This window comes from Montipora foliosa, chromosome 10 (genome assembly GCF_036669935.1).
Source record: "Montipora foliosa isolate CH-2021 chromosome 10, ASM3666993v2, whole genome shotgun sequence".
NCBI classification, from domain to species: Eukaryota; Metazoa; Cnidaria; class Anthozoa; order Scleractinia; family Acroporidae; genus Montipora; species Montipora foliosa.
This window is the reverse complement of record NC_090878.1, coordinates 16,652,389-16,661,002: the sequence shown is the minus strand read 5'-3', so window position 1 is coordinate 16,661,002 and position 8,614 is coordinate 16,652,389. Positions and strand designations below refer to the sequence as shown.

The window sequence follows — 8,614 nt, the reverse complement described above, 5'->3', positions numbered from 1 at the left end:
GTTGTTGAAAAGGCTACCGCGGTCCGAGGTCCCGTAGTAGGCCACTAAGTGTTGTTGAAAATGCTACCGCGGTCCGAAGTCCCGCACTGGGCGACGAAGTGTTTGTGGAAGGGCTTCCGCCGTCGGCAGTCCCACAGTGGGCCACTAAGTGTTGTTGAAAATGCTACAGCAATCTGAGGTCCCACAGTGGGCCACTAAGTGTTGTTGAAAATGCTACCGCGATCCGAGGTCCCACAGTGGGCCACTAAGTGTTGTTGAAAATGCTACCGCGGTCCGAGGTCCCGCAGTGGGCGACTAAGTGTTTGTGGAAGGGCTTCCGCTGTCCGCAGTCCCACAGTGGGCCACTAAGTGTTGTTGAAAATGCTACAGCAATCCGAGGTCCCACAGTGGGCCACTAAGTGTTGTTGAAATTTCTACCGCGGTCCAAGGTCCCACAGTTGGCGACTAAGTGTTGTTGAAAATGCTACCGCGGTCCGAGGTCCCGCAGTAGGCCACTAAGTGTTGTTGAAAATGCTACCGCGGTCCGAGGTCCCGCAGTTGGCGACAAAGTGTTGTTGAAAATGCTACCGCGGTCCGAGTTCCCGCAGTGGGCGACTAAGTGTTTGTGGAAGGGCTTCCGCTGTCCGCAGTCCCACAGTGGGCCACTAAGTGTTGTTGAAAATGCTACAGCAATCCAAGGGGCCCACAGTGGGCCACTAAGTGTTGTTGAAAATGCTACCGTGGTCCGAGGTCCCACAGTTGGCGACTAAGTGTTGTTGAAAATGCTACCGCGGTCCGAGGTCCCGCATTAGGCGGCCACTAAGTGTTGTTGAAAATGCTACCGCGGTCCGAGGTCCCGTAGTAGGCCACTAAGTGTTGTTGAAAATGCTACCGCGGTCCGAAGTCCCGCACTGGGCGACGAAGTGTTTGTGGAAGGGCTTCCGCCGTCGGCAGTCCCACAGTGGGCCACTAAGTGTTGTTGAAAATGCTACAGCAATCTGAGGTCCCACAGTGGGCCACTAAGTGTTGTTGAAAATGCTACCGCGATCCGAGGTCCCACAGTGGGCCACTAAGTGTTGTTGAAAATGCTACCGCGGTCCGAGGTCCCGCAGTGGGCGACTAAGTGTTTGTGGAAGGGCTTCCGCTGTCCGCAGTCCCACAGTGGGCCACTAAGTGTTGTTGAAAATGCTACAGCAATCCGAGGTCCCACAGTGGGCCACTAAGTGTTGTTGAAATTTCTACCGCGGTCCAAGGTCCCACAGTTGGCGACTAAGTGTTGTTGAAAATGCTACCGCGGTCCGAGGTCCCGCAGTAGGCCACTAAGTGTTGTTGAAAATGCTACCGCGGTCCGAGGTCCCGCAGTAGGCCACTAAGTGTTGTTGAAAATGCTTCCGCGGTCCGAGGTCCCAGAGTGGGCCACTAAGTGTTGTTGAAAATGCTACTGCGGTCCGAGGTCCCACAGTTGGCGACTAAGTGTTGTTGAAAATGCTACCGCGATCCGAGGTCCCACAGTGGGCCACTAAGTGTTGTTGAAAATGCTACCGCGGTCCGAGGTCCCACAGTTGGCGACTAAGTGTTGTTGAAAATGCAACCGCTGTCCGCAGTCACACAGTGGGCCACTAAGTAGTGTTGAAAATGCTACCGCGGTCCGAGATCTCACGGTGGGCCACTAAGTGTTGTTGAAAATGCTACCGCGGTCCGAGTTCCCGCAGTGGGCGACTAAGTGTTTGTGGAAGGGCTTCCGCTGTCCGCAGTCCCACAGTGGGCCACTAAGTGTTGTTGAAAATGCTACAGCAATCCGAGGTCCCACAGTGGGCCACTAAGTGTTGTTGAAATTTCTACCGCGGTCCAAGGTCCCACAGTTGGCGACTAAGTGTTGTTGAAAATGCTACCGCGGTCCGAGGTCCCGCAGTAGGCCACTAAGTGTTGTTGAAAATGCTACCGCGGTCCGAGGTCCCGCAGTAGGCCACTAAGTGTTGTTGAAAATGCTTCCGCGGTCCGAGGTCCCAGAGTGGGCCACTAAGTGTTGTTGAAAATGCTACTGCGGTCCGAGGTCCCACAGTTGGCGACTAAGTGTTGTTGAAAATGCAACCGCTGTCCGCAGTCACACAGTGGGCCACTAAGTGTTGTTGAAAATGCTACCGCGGTCCGAGATCTCACGGTGGGCCACTAAGTGTTGTTGAAAATGCTACCGCGGTCCGAGTTCCCGCAGTGGGCGACTAAGTGTTTGTGGAAGGGCTTCCGCTGTCCGCAGTCCCACAGTGGGCCACTAAGTGTTGTTGAAAATGCTACCGTGGTCCGAGGTCCCACAGTTGGCGACTAAGTGTTGTTGAAAATGCTACCGCGGTCCGAGGTCCCGCATTAGGCGGCCACTAAGTGTTGTTGAAAATGCTACCGCGGTCCGAGGTCCCGTAGTAGGCCACTAGGTGTTGTTGAAAATGCTACCGCGGTCCGAAGTCCCGCACTGGGCGACGAAGTGTTTGTGGAAGGGCTTCCGCCGTCGGTAGTCCCACAGTGGGCCACTAAGTGTTGTTGAAAATGCTACAGCAATCTGAGGTCCCACAGTGGGCCACTAAGTGTTGTTGAAAATGCTACCGCGATCCGAGGTCCCACAGTGGGCCACTAAGTGTTGTTGAAAATGCTACCGCGGTCCGAGGTCCCGCAGCTGGCGACTAAGTGTTTGTGGAAGGGCTTCCGCTGTCCGCAGTCCCACAGTGGGCCACTAAGTGTTGTTGAAAATGCTACAGCAATCCGAGGTCCCACAGTGGGCCACTAAGTGTTGTTGAAATTTCTACCGCGGTCCAAGGTCCCACAGTTGGCGACTAAGTGTTGTTGAAAATGCTGCCGCGGTCCGAGGTCCCGCAGTAGGCCACTAATTGTTGTTGAAAATGCTACCGCGGTCCGAGGTCCCGCAGTAGGCCACTAAGTGTTGTTGAAAATGCTTCCGCGGTCCGAGGTCCCAGAGTGGGCCACTAAGTGTTGTTGAAAATGCTACTGCGGTCCGAGGTCCCACAGTTGGCGACTAAGTGTTGTTGAAAATGCTACCGCGGTCCGAGGTCCCGCAGTGGGCGACTAAGTGTTTGTGGAAGTGCCACCGCGGTCCGAGCTCCCGTTTGGGCGATTAAGTGTTTTTGGAAGTGCTACCGCGGTCCGCAGTCCCATAGTGGGCAATGAATGTAAGTGAGAAAATGAAAGGGAAATGAAGATTTCAAAAGAGTGCTTAGGCCTAATCAGTAAACGAGTGCTATATTCTTAACACGCTCTCGGTAGAACGTGTAGTTAACCGAACCCCCCCCCCCCCCCCCCAAAAAAAGCTAAGATTTTAAAAGAGTGTTAATAAGTATAGATCTTGTGATAAAATTGATTAAAATTAACAACGTTTCGACATCGTCCGATGTCATCGTCAGGCAATGAATTTTAATCGGATGAAGCATAACTTATAGTACAAGAACAATAGAACAATAGAATAATATATACAATAGTACGCTAACAATAAATGTGAAATCTAAGTAAATAGTTTTGCCCTGACAGAGTCTGACTGCACATTAAGTGATGGTTTTAATTCTTTGATGTAGAACATCTCATGAATTAAGCAATCAAATTTCGATGCGCATTTCTTTAAGACACTAAAACTCGCCGCTGGTGCAGTCAGACTCTGTCAGGGCAAAACTATTTACTTAGATTTCACATTTATTGTTAGCGTACTATTGTATATATTATTCTATTGTTCTATTGTTCTTGTACTATAAGTTATGCTTCATCCGATTAAAATTCATTGCCTGACGATGACATCGGACGATGTCGAAACGTTGTCAAAATGAATCTAGTTGCGTTTGTCTTTTTAATCAATTTTAAAAGAGTGCTTAGGCGTAATCACTGAAACGGGCGATTAGGCTTAATCAGTAAACGAGTGCTATATTCTTCACACGCTTTCGGTAGAACGTGTAGTTCACCGAACCCTAAAATAAAAGCTAAGATTTGAAAAAAGTGCTTATAGGCCTTATCACTGAAACGAGCGCTTAGGCTTAATCAGCAAACGAATGGTATATTGTTCACACGCTATCGGTAGAACGTGTAGTTAACGGAACCGTAAAAGAAAAGCTAAGATTTTAAAAGAGTGACACTTGTCGGCCAGTCAGTGTGGAGATCGTGTAAACAAAATGTTTGACAACTGGTAGTTAATGAGAGAAATTCGGGTCATTCACTTTTATTTCGTATGAAGAAATGCTGGCCTGCGTTACATGTTTGGATTGTTACGCATGTAATTATGATTGGTTAAGCATGTAATTATGCTTGAAGATTCCTCCGATAAAGTAGATGTAAGCCTCTTCATTATAGTGAAGCATTTCGATAGCAACGTATTAGCAAAACGACTTTAAAGACAATGCCGTAAGAATATTGGTTTTTTTCGTCCTAACTGGACCCGCTTTAATTCATGAAGTAGATGTCATTGAGATAGATATCGTCGAACGTTGATTCTTAAGATAAAAAGTGTCACCTCCTAGCCACGTCCTGCTAGAACAACGTTACTTGTTTATTGTTTTTGGTGTGCGTAACTCATCTAACAGAAGAAAGCATGCGTTCTGTTGAACTTTTTTTCGGTTGAAATAATGAACAGTGTCCGATGAAAGTGATTTACAACAAGTTGGTTCGAGTAATTGAAGTAACACTTGATTGACTTTGTATTGCAAGGGAATAAACAAAGAAGGCCGCGCGACTTCCGTTGAACTTTTATTTCAGTAATTTTCATTTGAATGGAAACGCAGAAGTGTAAATTATACATCAAGCCATAGAAAACGATTGATTTATTGATTGATGGATTGATTAATTATGATATTTTTTCTTTGGGAAGAGACAATAATTAAACAAAGCCGCATAATTTCAACTTTTCGCAAAATGTCGAGGGACAATCGACGCTAGAATACATAAAAAAGACATCGACACAGTTTCAGGCGATGTAATTTTTTTGCCCTGGTTCCAGCTTTTGAAAATTGCCATAACAACGGTGAAAGATTTAACCACTGCGGAACGGTGGTGGCAGTGCTGAGTGTGGAGTACATATATGTAAATTACGCTCCACTGCGGGACTGCGGAAGCACAAGTAAACTAGGCACAACTGCGGGACTGCGGTGGCAGCTTTCTAAGGTTCAGTGCAAGTGAGGGGGTATTCTAGAATCAAGCCAAACAGCTTTTCAGTGATATGAACTGGAAAGGTCTATTGACCGTTTTATGGCTCAAATAATCCTCGCCGCGATCGATCAGAAGCGAGGAGCGAGCAAGCGAGCGGAAACGAAGTAATCATCTTTCAAGACTCCGCTGACATATCGATGGCTCACCACGTTTAGGTCGATTCCGCAGTTCACAGGCCCCGCTCCATACTGCGACCTCGTGCTAGTATATGTTCGAAATCATTGAAGCACAGGCAAGCGTTCGAAGGGAAGCTTTTTACAAAAACGGTAAGTTACTCGAAGCTTGTGATGTCCGGTGTAAATTTAAGTATTTCGGGAAGTATTCATCACCGTAGCAAAAGTTTTAGTGAGGGATCGAGGGGAAAACAACGTTCCTTCGAGTCTCGCCTCGCTGTTCCATCACTACCAACCACGAAAACTTTTCGGGTGCATTTCGGTTTCAACTGTAGAGTACGAACACAGTTGATGAAATCTTTTTACGAGGACACAGTTTGTTTCTTGCTCTTCTCTTCAAATTATGTGTATTATAACTAATGCCTTTCACGCACCATTAGCTCGATCAGCATGTGTTGAGGAACACGAGCTAATTTCTATTCCATTAGAATGTTCTTTTGTTTGTTTGTTTTTTTTTTAAATCAGCACGCATTTTTGAACATTGGAAAGGAAATACAAAAAAGAGCATAAATATTTTACCAAGTTACCATAAAATTTGTAAATCTTGGACAAAAACTTTGAGTTGACAACGTAAATTTGAAAATTCGAAAGTTTTTTTTTTTTCAATTAGCATTTATGTCCACTTTGGTGCTCCATAAATTTTAGCCTTAAAACGAATTCGTCATGTCCTCAAAATGTAAGCGATCCTTTCTTTCCATAGACGATAAACAGTCAACTATTTTGTGATTAGGAAAAGGAACCAAGTTACCAACTGAATAAGGTGTCGGCAAGCAGCAGGATAAAATCATGCAACTTCGACACGACTCACTGATATTCATATTTTTGATTATCCTGACCATTCAGCCCAGTCCCCACAAGTACGGATAATCGATACTTCCCACATATACTCTGTAGGTGCCAAACGTTGCCTACAGGACGGTCGTTAAGGGCCCACTGACGTATTTTTTGGGGTGCGTTGCTAAGGATGTAATGGTTAAGTAATTTGAGAGAATTTGGCATTATTTTGGTCAGATTTCAACTTTTGTAAGCCAATGACCCGAAATATGACGTCATCGTACCACGCCGATGGTTACGTGATCAATGAAAGAAAACTCTTAATTTGTCTCCGTGCTACGCAATTTGGGTATTTAATCAATGGTTTGATAATTTGTATTCGTTTTTGCATTCAGCCAAGCATGGTTTTCTTTTTATTTTGAAAAATGTTCTTTTTAGAGACAAACGATACTGAAATACCCATAACTTTTTCAAAAAAGATGATTTTAAAAAATCAATGCTTAGCTATATTCTGTATTTGGGGGTGAAACGTGCCATGTAAAAAAATATATAATTCAATTTAAAACCGCCGGAAATTTAGCTTTTTTCTCAAACCGGAAGTCAGTTCGTTTACGCATGCGCAGTTGATCTGAGAACGAGCGCGAGGAAGGGCGAGGACATTCTCGTTCCCAGAGCTGCGATCCTCTTGGCCAGCGCCTCGGATCGAGAGCTCTGGCAGGTTCCAATTTAACAGTCCGCGATTCACGGACTTCCGATCGTTCTGCGCAGTCTCGATTTATTTCAAAATGGCGGACCAAGCCAAGTCTCTTACACGAGGCGTTGAATCATGGAATGGAAATTCTAGATTTAAGCGACATCACATTGAAAGGAAAGAAGTACGAGGGTTTGAAGCTATCTGTGCTTGTCATTTCGCCGTTAAATACCTCAAATACACGATCAAATTTTTAAGATGAGAGAGGGAGGACTACATTTTAAAAGAGGGTTCGGTTGACAGGAGCTGACGACAGGGATCAAGTTGCACTGAATTAAATGCTGTACGTGTTAAATACATCCGAGTGATAATACTTTCGCATGTGAAATATTCTAAGCTCTATTGAAGTAGAGACAATAATATTATAATGCGTAAGTAAACAACCTTGAAATTAGCATTTATTACTAACATATACTGGTAATAAATTATTTTCTTATGTTTTGCAGCTAAAAGCCTGCCTAATGGTCCTAATGTTACCAATTTTGTCTGTTGCCTAGGAATTATGTATACTTTTTTTTTATCAACTTGTAATAATCATAATAAACACTACTTTATTTAAGTGTCAATGGATTTAGCACTACAGAACTAATTGGGGAAACCAATGAAATTAACTCAAATCAAATATGTTTTTTGTGGATGTGGTGAAACCGGAGTACCTGGAGAAAAACCTTTCGCAATATAGAAGAGAACCAACAAACTCAACCCACATATGACGCTGAGTTTGGGAATTGAATCCAGACCACATTGGTGGGAGGCAAGTGCTCTTACCACTGCACAACCCCTGCTCCCTGACTGACTGGATCAAATCTGTATTTTTGCACCCAGTAGTTAATTTACTCTGTAACTGTTGAACTTCAAGGTTAAATTTCAGTTAAAATGAATCCAACCTAAATAATTATTGTTTGATTCCCAATAATTTCCTTTGTATTTTAAACCTACTGATGATAAATAATGATGTTAGGGGACAAATCTTGATCAAAATGTAACTACATGCAGGATGAAGTCATAAGTTGCCTGAATTTCACATAAATATTAATGTGTTTACATATTTTTAGAAAATATATATCATTGGACACCTTGTTCTTACATCTTGGCACTAGCAAAACTGAGGAACTATATCACTCTTTTTGCACAGCTTCTTGCACTGGTCGTTAATATCAGTTAACAAATGATTATACCATTAATATTTTTAATGTGAATTTTAACAACGATTGATCACAAATTATTATTCATCGTCTTCATCTTCAGTTTGTTGGTTTGAGCAAATTATTGAAAGTAATAAGATAAATGACTAACTTTGTTGTTCTAAGAGTTATCATAATTTTATTATTATTGCCAATAACAGGGACACTGTATTTTGCGTGTGAATATCATTGCACATTCTAAATTATAAAATAATTAGGATAGTAAACGCACTCCCATTAATATCGGTCAATAGCTGTGTTTAGATGAGAGTATGTAAACACAGCTATGACATCACATGAATTTTGATTGGTTATGTGTTGTGAGATGCACCTTTTGATTGGCTGGTTGGGAATATGGGTGTGTATGTTATGCAAACCCTCGACTGTGTCTCGGGTTTGCATAACTGTCAAGAATTCTCCCAACTGCGCTTGGCATTTAGATGAGGCTATGTAAACATGGACAACGTCCTCTATTGCTTAAATAACACAACAAAATATAACTTTTTGATCAGTTGCTTTATCTCAAGAGAAGCACTTCCGGAAGGCATTTTTCTATTAAGCAA

At 43.7% G+C, this 8,614-nt stretch overlaps 1 protein-coding gene across 2 annotated transcripts in view; it reads left to right on the top strand.

Annotated features, from left to right (window-relative positions):
• Positions 1 to 5,326: 5,326 nt before the first annotated feature.
• Positions 5,327 to 8,614, top strand: part of LOC137973049 (uncharacterized) — a 16,066-nt gene continuing 12,778 nt past the window's right edge. The window contains exon 1 of one of the 2 annotated variants that reach the window (XM_068819766.1): positions 5,327 to 5,435. The gene's annotated coding sequence lies outside the window, so the exon portion shown is untranslated. The remainder of the gene's footprint in view (positions 5,436 to 8,614) is intronic. The other variant, XM_068819767.1, reaches the window with a different exon arrangement.